An 8,052-nucleotide genomic window follows, 5' to 3' on the forward strand; every position below is an offset into this window, starting at 1 on the left:
GTACGGCATCTTAACCGAACAGAGTAGCTGGAAGAGACATATGGAAACATATGAGACTGCGGAATTTATTAGCAGTATTTAAACAAACAAGGAACTCTGCATTGAATTGGCCCAAGCCCAGCTGCGAAAGGAGGAGTGTTGAGCATGGGGCTAGCAGTACCTTCCTGTAAAATTCCAAAGCTACAGAAGCTCCAAAGACTTCATTGCCGGCAGAGAAAGGATACCAAAAAGATGGGCTATGCCTGGGAACAATTTGAAAGACAAACCTAGGATAAAGGACTCTGATGAGATGCTGCCAGTGGCCTATGCCTCAGCAGGGGTGATGGGTATAAGAGGAGAGAGGTATAAACAAGAATATTAGAGCAGGAAGCTTAAATTATAATACTGACCCTTAGGAACAATTATTTTAAATAACTGAGTTTTAAAAGTATTTTAGTGCACTTCAGATGGTACTGCTATTATTCAGGCTTTAGTTTCTGTGATTGCAGCATTGATGCAGAAACAGTCTGCCATTGCATATGGTGCATGGCCTAGAAATGTTCAACAGTTAAAGCCCTGGGCATCTGTCAAGGAGTTCTGGAATGACGCCAACAGGTGAGGTTCGGAACAGCCATCTGGGAGATCGGGAGCATCAGTTGTGCAGAAAGAGTGAAGTTCACCAGAACGCTCAAATTATCAGCTGTCAGCCAAGTTCTGTCTTGGGGGAAGCAGACAGTTTCAGTCTTGGAAAGGCAACAATGACAGCTGCGGGTCAGGAGGCCAAAGCAAGGATCCATTGCGGGAGGAAGCCTGGAGTGAGAAGCTGTCATCAGACAAGTCTGCCATGGTCCATCATCGGAAGGAGCTGCAACTGCCTCGCCCAAGGTTGATGACCCAAGGATGGTGAACTGCCCACTTGGGAATTAATAAGGAAGAAGACTGAGTGTTAATGTTCTTGTATGGTTGGATATCTTAGAGTTCTGTATTTAGAATAACCAAAGTTCTATGCTCAGATCAGAACACTCTTACAATATGCAGTAAAAATATTTAAGATTAAATTATTGCCCATTTTCTTTCTGTTTATTAATCAGATAACTTATTGATATCTCCTGTGGTTCTCCTCTTCATAGATTATTCAAATCATCCTGTATTGGTTCCTTGTGCTGTGTTAAGTGATTTATGGAATTACGTAGTTCAAAACTTTTGCTTAATATTGTCCACAGTCTAGGTGAACTGAAATTATGTAAACATGATGACTTATAGTACCTACGTCAATCAGGTGGTCCTATTTTGCATGTTCGTTCCTTGCATTGCTTTGTTGAAAGATTTCTCCATGAATCCGAACTGATCTATTTGAGTTTAGACCATTAGCAAGACACAGTAGGTCATCAAAGCTGACTCAGTACAAACCTTTGGGGGGTGGGGCGGGGGAGAGAGAGAGAGAGAGAGAGAGAGAGAGAGAGAGAGAGAGAGAGAGAGAGGAGGGAGAGAGAGAGAGAGAGAGAGAGGAGAGCGAGAGAGAGAGAGAGAGAGAGAGAGGAGAGAGAGAGAGAGAGGAGAGAGAGAGAGAGAGAGAGAGAAAATCCATTTAAATCTGTATTATATTAAGTCTGAAGCCCCTGATCTCAACAGATTAAGGTAAGATTAACCATGATTTAAAGCAATGGAATATGATTGCCTTTCTACATTGATTGTCATTGCTATATGATTCACGCTTGTGTTTTGAAAGGTAAATTGGGCAGAGAATAAAAGAAGGAAGAAGAGAAAGAAAAGTAAAAGTCTAACCACCAACGTGAAAGAAGCCTAACGTCCACTCAAATTTGATCTCCGAAACTGGAGGGTACACTTTTTTGTTGACTATTGTCTGTCATCAGGAGAACTTACCAATCTTGACCATCTTTTGCAAGTAACTGTAAAGTGAACATGCATTGGAACTGAAGGAAGATGCCACAAATGGATAAGAGCAGGAAGGGGTAGATTAATCTTACAGTAGGTTAAAAGGTAAGCATAAGATTGTTGGCCAAATGGCCTGTACTGTGCTGTGCTGCTCTATGTTTTCCAAGCAAGAAACCACATGAAGTTGGAACTCCTGCTGTGATGCAGGCTAGCTTGGTTATCTCAAGAAAATCTAGTGCTGGTACTTTTACTTAACAAGCAACAAGCTAAGTTAATGTTTGATATAAACGTGATACTATAGCAACATGCCCTCTGTTTGGGTTGGTCTTCAGCTTTGAGTTATAGCAACCATCTGGAGAAACATCAACAATAACAAAGGAAAAGGTGTGCTGCCAAACTAAATACTGGAGAGCAACATTGTTGTCATGGAAATTCCTAAACCAGTGGTCAGTTTTCTTTTGCAACACACACAAAGCAGCATCTCTGGAGGGAAATAAAGAGCCAACACTTCAGGCAGAGACCCTTCATCAGGACTAGGAAGGAATGGAGCAGAAGCCAGAAGCTGGGGTGGAGTAGAAGCTAGCAGATGATATGTCGGACCAGATGAGGGGGAAGGTGGGTGGTTTGGGGTAGGGGGTGTGATATGAGAAGCTGAGAGGTGAGAGGTGGAAGAAGTAAGGAATCTGAAGAAGAAGGAATCTGATAGGAGAAGACAGTGAACCATGGAATAAAGGGAAGGAGGTGGGGAAACAGACAGAGATGATGAGCAGGTCATGAGGGCTGGAAGGAGAAGAGAAGAGGTGACAGGGTAAGCAGAATGGGGAAAAGACAAAAAAAGTGGTGGGGGGGAAAGGAGTGACTAACAGAAAAATCAATGTTTGTGCCATCAGGTTAGAGGACACTGTCATTCTTTTTATAATCTGCCTTGCCACCTATCAACCCTCATCAGGATTATATTGAATATGAAGCATAAGAATAGGCATTTTGGTCCAATTACCACTGAAAAAATGTTGGAGGAACTCAGCAGATCAAGCACCATTTACAAAGAGGAACAAAGAGTTGATTCTTTATCAGTACTCAGCACGAAGCATTGACTCTTTATCCCTCACCATAAGGTGGTGTGTGACCTGCTGAGTTACTCTGCATTTTTTTTTGTGTGCTGCTCTGGATTTCTATCACCTGAATATTCTCCTGTGTTTATGATTTGACTCAAGTGATCAATTGTGAACTTCATATGAGCATTCTCCTACTGTATTACACTGTAGTATTGCACTGTAGTACTGCCACAAAATCAAACTAATTTCATGCGATATGTGAGTGTTGATAAACCTGATTTTGATATGGGTCTCTTTTGTGGACCGAGAGTGGGAAGGTGACAGGGAGAAGGAATCATGCTTGTGAAAGGGGAAGAGAGGGAAGAGGAAGCGCAACACACCAGAGGGACATTCTGTAACGATTAATAAACCAATTATTTGGAATCAAATGACCTTGCCTGGTGTTTCAGGGCTGGGTACCCATGCCACCCACCCACTCCAGCACTCCTTCTCTGCCACCCGTCCCACACCATTCCCACGATATTCCACCCTCACCATTCCCAACACCTTTTCCTTCCGCCAGATTTACAGACTTGCTCTCCACCCAACATTGACAGATACAGTACTGTACAAAAGTCTTTAGCTATATAAAAATGCCCAAGACTTCTGTACAGGACTCTACCTTTTCCTTCTATTTATTTGTGTTGTATTTCTGAGACACAAAGGATTCTGCAGATGCTGGAAAGCTTGAGCAACACATGCTAAGCACTCCATTGCGGTCTCAACCTGAGACATTGACTGGCCATTCTCCTCTATAGATGCTGTCTGACTTGTTGAGTTCTGCCAGCATTTTGTGTGTGTTGTGTTGTATTTATCTTGTGATAGCAACTTCTCAATTTTCTAACCAAACTTTGAGATAACATGAATCTCCTGATTTCTCTATAGCTTTTAATAGAAAGTACCCTCCATGTGTGATATCAATCCTACCCTGTCAAGTGGTTATGGACTCTCTCCCTTTTTTCCTTTTAAACCCGAGCACAAAGAATATTCCGTCCAGCCTTTTCTTCTCTCATCAATATTCTCTCATGAGAACACTGCACAGGGTGCATTAATGGTGATTTGTATATTAATTCATGTTACAACCTTGTAGGTGTCAGATCACTGTGCAAGTGATACACAAAACACTTGTAAAGCAATCCACAAAGTGTTTTAGTTGCTCAGCAGGTCAGGCATCCCTAAACAGTCACTGGTGACCAGTTAAGATGCACTGTATGTTGAAGTAAAGATAATAATTAAGCCTACAGAGAGCTGTATGGTTTTGATAATAGGTTCATGGTTTACGACCAATATAGAACCGGATTTAGCTGAAGGAGGTGTAAGATTGATCAAACAAGAAAATAAGCAACACCGCCTGAGTGAAAAGGACTTTGCATTTACTTAGATGAAACAAAGTAGCTCATAAAAATGCTTCAGTGGTGCAGAAGGACCTCATTGTTCTTGAAGAAGGACTTGAGGAGGAGAATTATTCCATATATCATACAATTATAAGGAGATACCAAACATACTGGCATTAAGGATTGTTGTGACTAGACTAAGGCTTTGACCTAGTTGCACTGACTAAAACTTTATGGTATTTCCTTCCATCAGTGACTTACTCCCTTTGGCATAATTACAGAAAAAATACAACATTGTAATAAATGCCCATAGCAAGCTAATTAAGATTATTGCAAGACCCTGCCCTCCAGCTGTCAAGAAAGCTGTAGTGAGCTCATTTATAACCTTTACTATAACCTTGTAGCAAACTTATTCCATTATACAAGGAATATTTTCACAGAACAATGATAAAAGAGCCTGCTTTTTTTATTTTGTTTCAGATCACTTAAAAGGATCCGCAAGTGAATTTCAGAACAGTGCTTATTTTTAAATTCATCGGGCTCCTATCACACAATAGAGCATTTCTGGTGGATCACTCAGATGAAATAGAAATGAGTCACGATGGAAGCTCAAAGTCAGAGGCGTGGAAAATGAACCGCATTAATTCTGATCACCTGTGATGTTTCTTTTTAGCAACCAGAACATTTCACTTACTGTAGGTTGGTCTCAGCAGTATATATTGTTGACTGATTCCTTAGTCTTGAGAGAAGTCATTTACAGTACTGAGCAAAAGTCTTGGGCACATGACTAAGACTTTTGCGCAATACTATAGTAATTTTATGTATTGCACCGTACTGCTGTCACAAAAAAAAACACATTTCATGACTTATGAGGGATGATAAACCTGATTCTGATATGGGTCTCTGCTGCAGACTGACAGAGGGAAGGAGGCATGGAGAGAGGAATCATGGTTGGGAAAGAGGAAGGAGGAGGGGAAGGGGAGGGAAGCACCTGAGAGACATTCAGAAATTATCAGTAAGCTAATTGTTTGGAGTCAAATAACCTTGCCAGGTTTGTCAAGACTAGGTGTGTTTGCACCCATGCCACCCCCTGCACCTGGCACTCCTTCTCTGCAACCTGTCCCACGGCCCTCCCACTGAGGTCCACCCTCGCCATCCCTAACATCTTTTGCTCCAACCGGCTCGCTTTCCACTCCATGTTGACAAATGCAGTACTGTGCCATAGTCTTAGGCACCTTTACTATATATATCTCAGAGACATGGTAGCATAGTTATTTGCACAATGCTAGCAACCCAGATTCATTTCTTGCCACTACCTGTAAGGAGTTTGTACGTTCTTCCCGTGAACATGTGAGTTTAATCCAGGTGCTCCAGTTTCCTCCCACAGTCCAAAGACAAACCAGTTGGCAGGTTAATTGGTCAGTATAAATTGTTCCATGATTCACCTTGGATTCAATTGGGGCTTGCTGGGTAGCATGGATCGAAGGGCTGAAAGGGCCTGTTCCACACTTTATCTCAAGAATTAAATAGATTGCATCCTGTGTGACCACTGCATAGGCTCATTTTGCGGTATGTTAAAGATGTTGAGATGCAGCAATGGACAGACCCTTCCAGCCCTTTGAATGCGCCACCCCAGCGACCCCCAGTTCAACTCTAGCCTAATCACAGGACAAGTCATAATGACCAATTAACCTACAAACCGGTATGTCTTTGGACTGTAGGAGGAAACTGGAACACCCGGCGGAAACCCACACATTCCAAGAACAGGACATCTAGGCTCTTTACAGATGACATCGGAATTGAACTCCAAAATCTGACACCCTGAGCTGTAATAGTGTCGCAATATCTGCTACGCTATCCTGGCGCCTGTGTTTGGCAAACAGTGGAAGGATATTCCGAGGTCTGTCATTCCATCTATTAATCAATCAATTTATAATTCTGTGAGTAAGAGACAGAATGTATATATGAGGAAGTATATTTTGCATCGGGGAGAGCATGAGAGTAATCAAAACAAGCCAATTTATGATTTTAAAAGGAAATTTGTTAGGGATTTAAGATAAACAAACTTGATAGAGCAAGTAAATAGGACTAATTGGAATATTCTGCAAAGAGCTGGCCTGGACTCAATGGCCATTTTCTTTGTCATAATGAATCCATGAAAGTTCACACTTGAGGTAATTACACTACAAGGTCATATCTGAGTCCTGAATTCAACTAAACTACATATGTCCAAGAAACTATGCCCACTTTCTCTCAGGAAGATAATAGATACATCATTCCAGCAAGAGTTTCAGTAGATAAACAACAGACAATAGAAAATAGGTGCAGAAGTAGACCATTCAGCCCTTCGAGCCTGCACCGCCATTCTGAGATCATGGCTGATCATCTACTATCAATACCCATTTCCTACCTTGTCCCCATAACCCTTGATTCCCCTCTCCATAAGATACCTATCTAGCTCCTTCTTGAAAGCATCCAGAGAATTGGCCTCCACTGCCTTCTGAGGCAGTACATTCCAGACCCCCCTCAACTCTCTGGGAGAAGAAGTTTTTCCTTAACTCTGTCCTAAATGACCAACCCCTTATTCTCAAACCATGCCCTCTGGTACTGGACTCTCCCAGCATCTGGAACATATTTCCTGCCTCAATCTTGTCCAATCCCTTAATAATCTTATAAATTGCAATCAGACCCCATCTCAATCTCCTTAATTCCAGTGTGTTTCTGTGTAAGACAGTCCGGACATCCCAGGAATTAACCTCGCGAATCTACGCTGCACTTCCTCTATAGCCAGAATGTCCTTCCTTAACCCTGGAGACCAAAACTGTACACAATAATCCAGGTGTGGTCTCACCAGAGCTCTATACAAATGCAAGAGGATTTCCTTGCTCTTGTACTCAATTCCCTTTGTAATAAAGGCCAACATTCCATTAGCCTTCTTCACTGCCTGCTGCACTTGCTCATTCACCTTCAGTGAATGATGAACAAGGACTCCTAGATCTCTTTGTGTTTCTCCCTTACCTAACTCTACACCGTTCAGATAATAATCTACCTTCATGCTCTTACTCCCAAAGTGGATAACCTCATACTTATTCACATTAAACATCATCTGTCAGGTATCTGCCCACTCACTCAGCCTATCCAGGTCACCCTGAATTCTCCTAACATCCTCATCACATGTCACACTGCCACCCAGCTTAGTATCATCAGCAAACTTGCTGATGTTATTCTCAATGCCTTCATCTAAATCATTGATGTAAATCGTAAACAGCTGTTGTCCCAATACCGAGCCCTGTGGCACCCCACTAGCCACCACCTGCCATTCAGAGAAACACCCATTCACCGTTACCCTTTGCTTTCTATCTGCCAACCAGTTTTCTATCTTCCCCCCAATGCCATGAGCTCTGATTTTACCCACCAACCTCCTATGTGGGACCTTATCAAATGCCTTCTGAAAATCGAGGTCCAATGACTTGTTGATGGCTACTCATCAAAGACTTAACACAGAAGCTGTCTTTCCAAGAGTGTTGAAATCAATTGGAATTCAAAACGAAAAACAGAGAATGGTGGTCATGTGAAATAAATAATAACATTAGTTTACAAGAGAAATACCTATCAGGTTCACGAAAGTCCTTTGGAGAAGGAAATCTGTTGCATTTATCTTGTCTCGCAAGCATGTATTCACAGGGGTTGACTCATTCCTACCTTCCCTCTGAAATGACTTAGAAAGTCTTTCAGTTCAAAAACATGTG

General features: G+C 42.0%; 1 long non-coding RNA gene across 1 annotated transcript; it reads left to right on the top strand.

The window, feature by feature from the left end:
- Window positions 1-1,507: 1,507 nt before the first annotated feature.
- Window positions 1,508-4,993, top strand: LOC132396296 (uncharacterized). The gene is made up of 3 exons (XR_009512932.1): window positions 1,508-1,617; window positions 1,709-1,980; window positions 4,784-4,993. It is a non-coding gene; the product is annotated as an uncharacterized LOC132396296 (long non-coding RNA).
- The last annotated feature ends 3,059 nt before the right edge of the window (window positions 4,994-8,052 follow it).

Source organism: Hypanus sabinus, chromosome 7 (assembly GCF_030144855.1).
Source record: "Hypanus sabinus isolate sHypSab1 chromosome 7, sHypSab1.hap1, whole genome shotgun sequence".
Taxonomy (NCBI): Eukaryota; Metazoa; Chordata; class Chondrichthyes; order Myliobatiformes; family Dasyatidae; genus Hypanus; species Hypanus sabinus.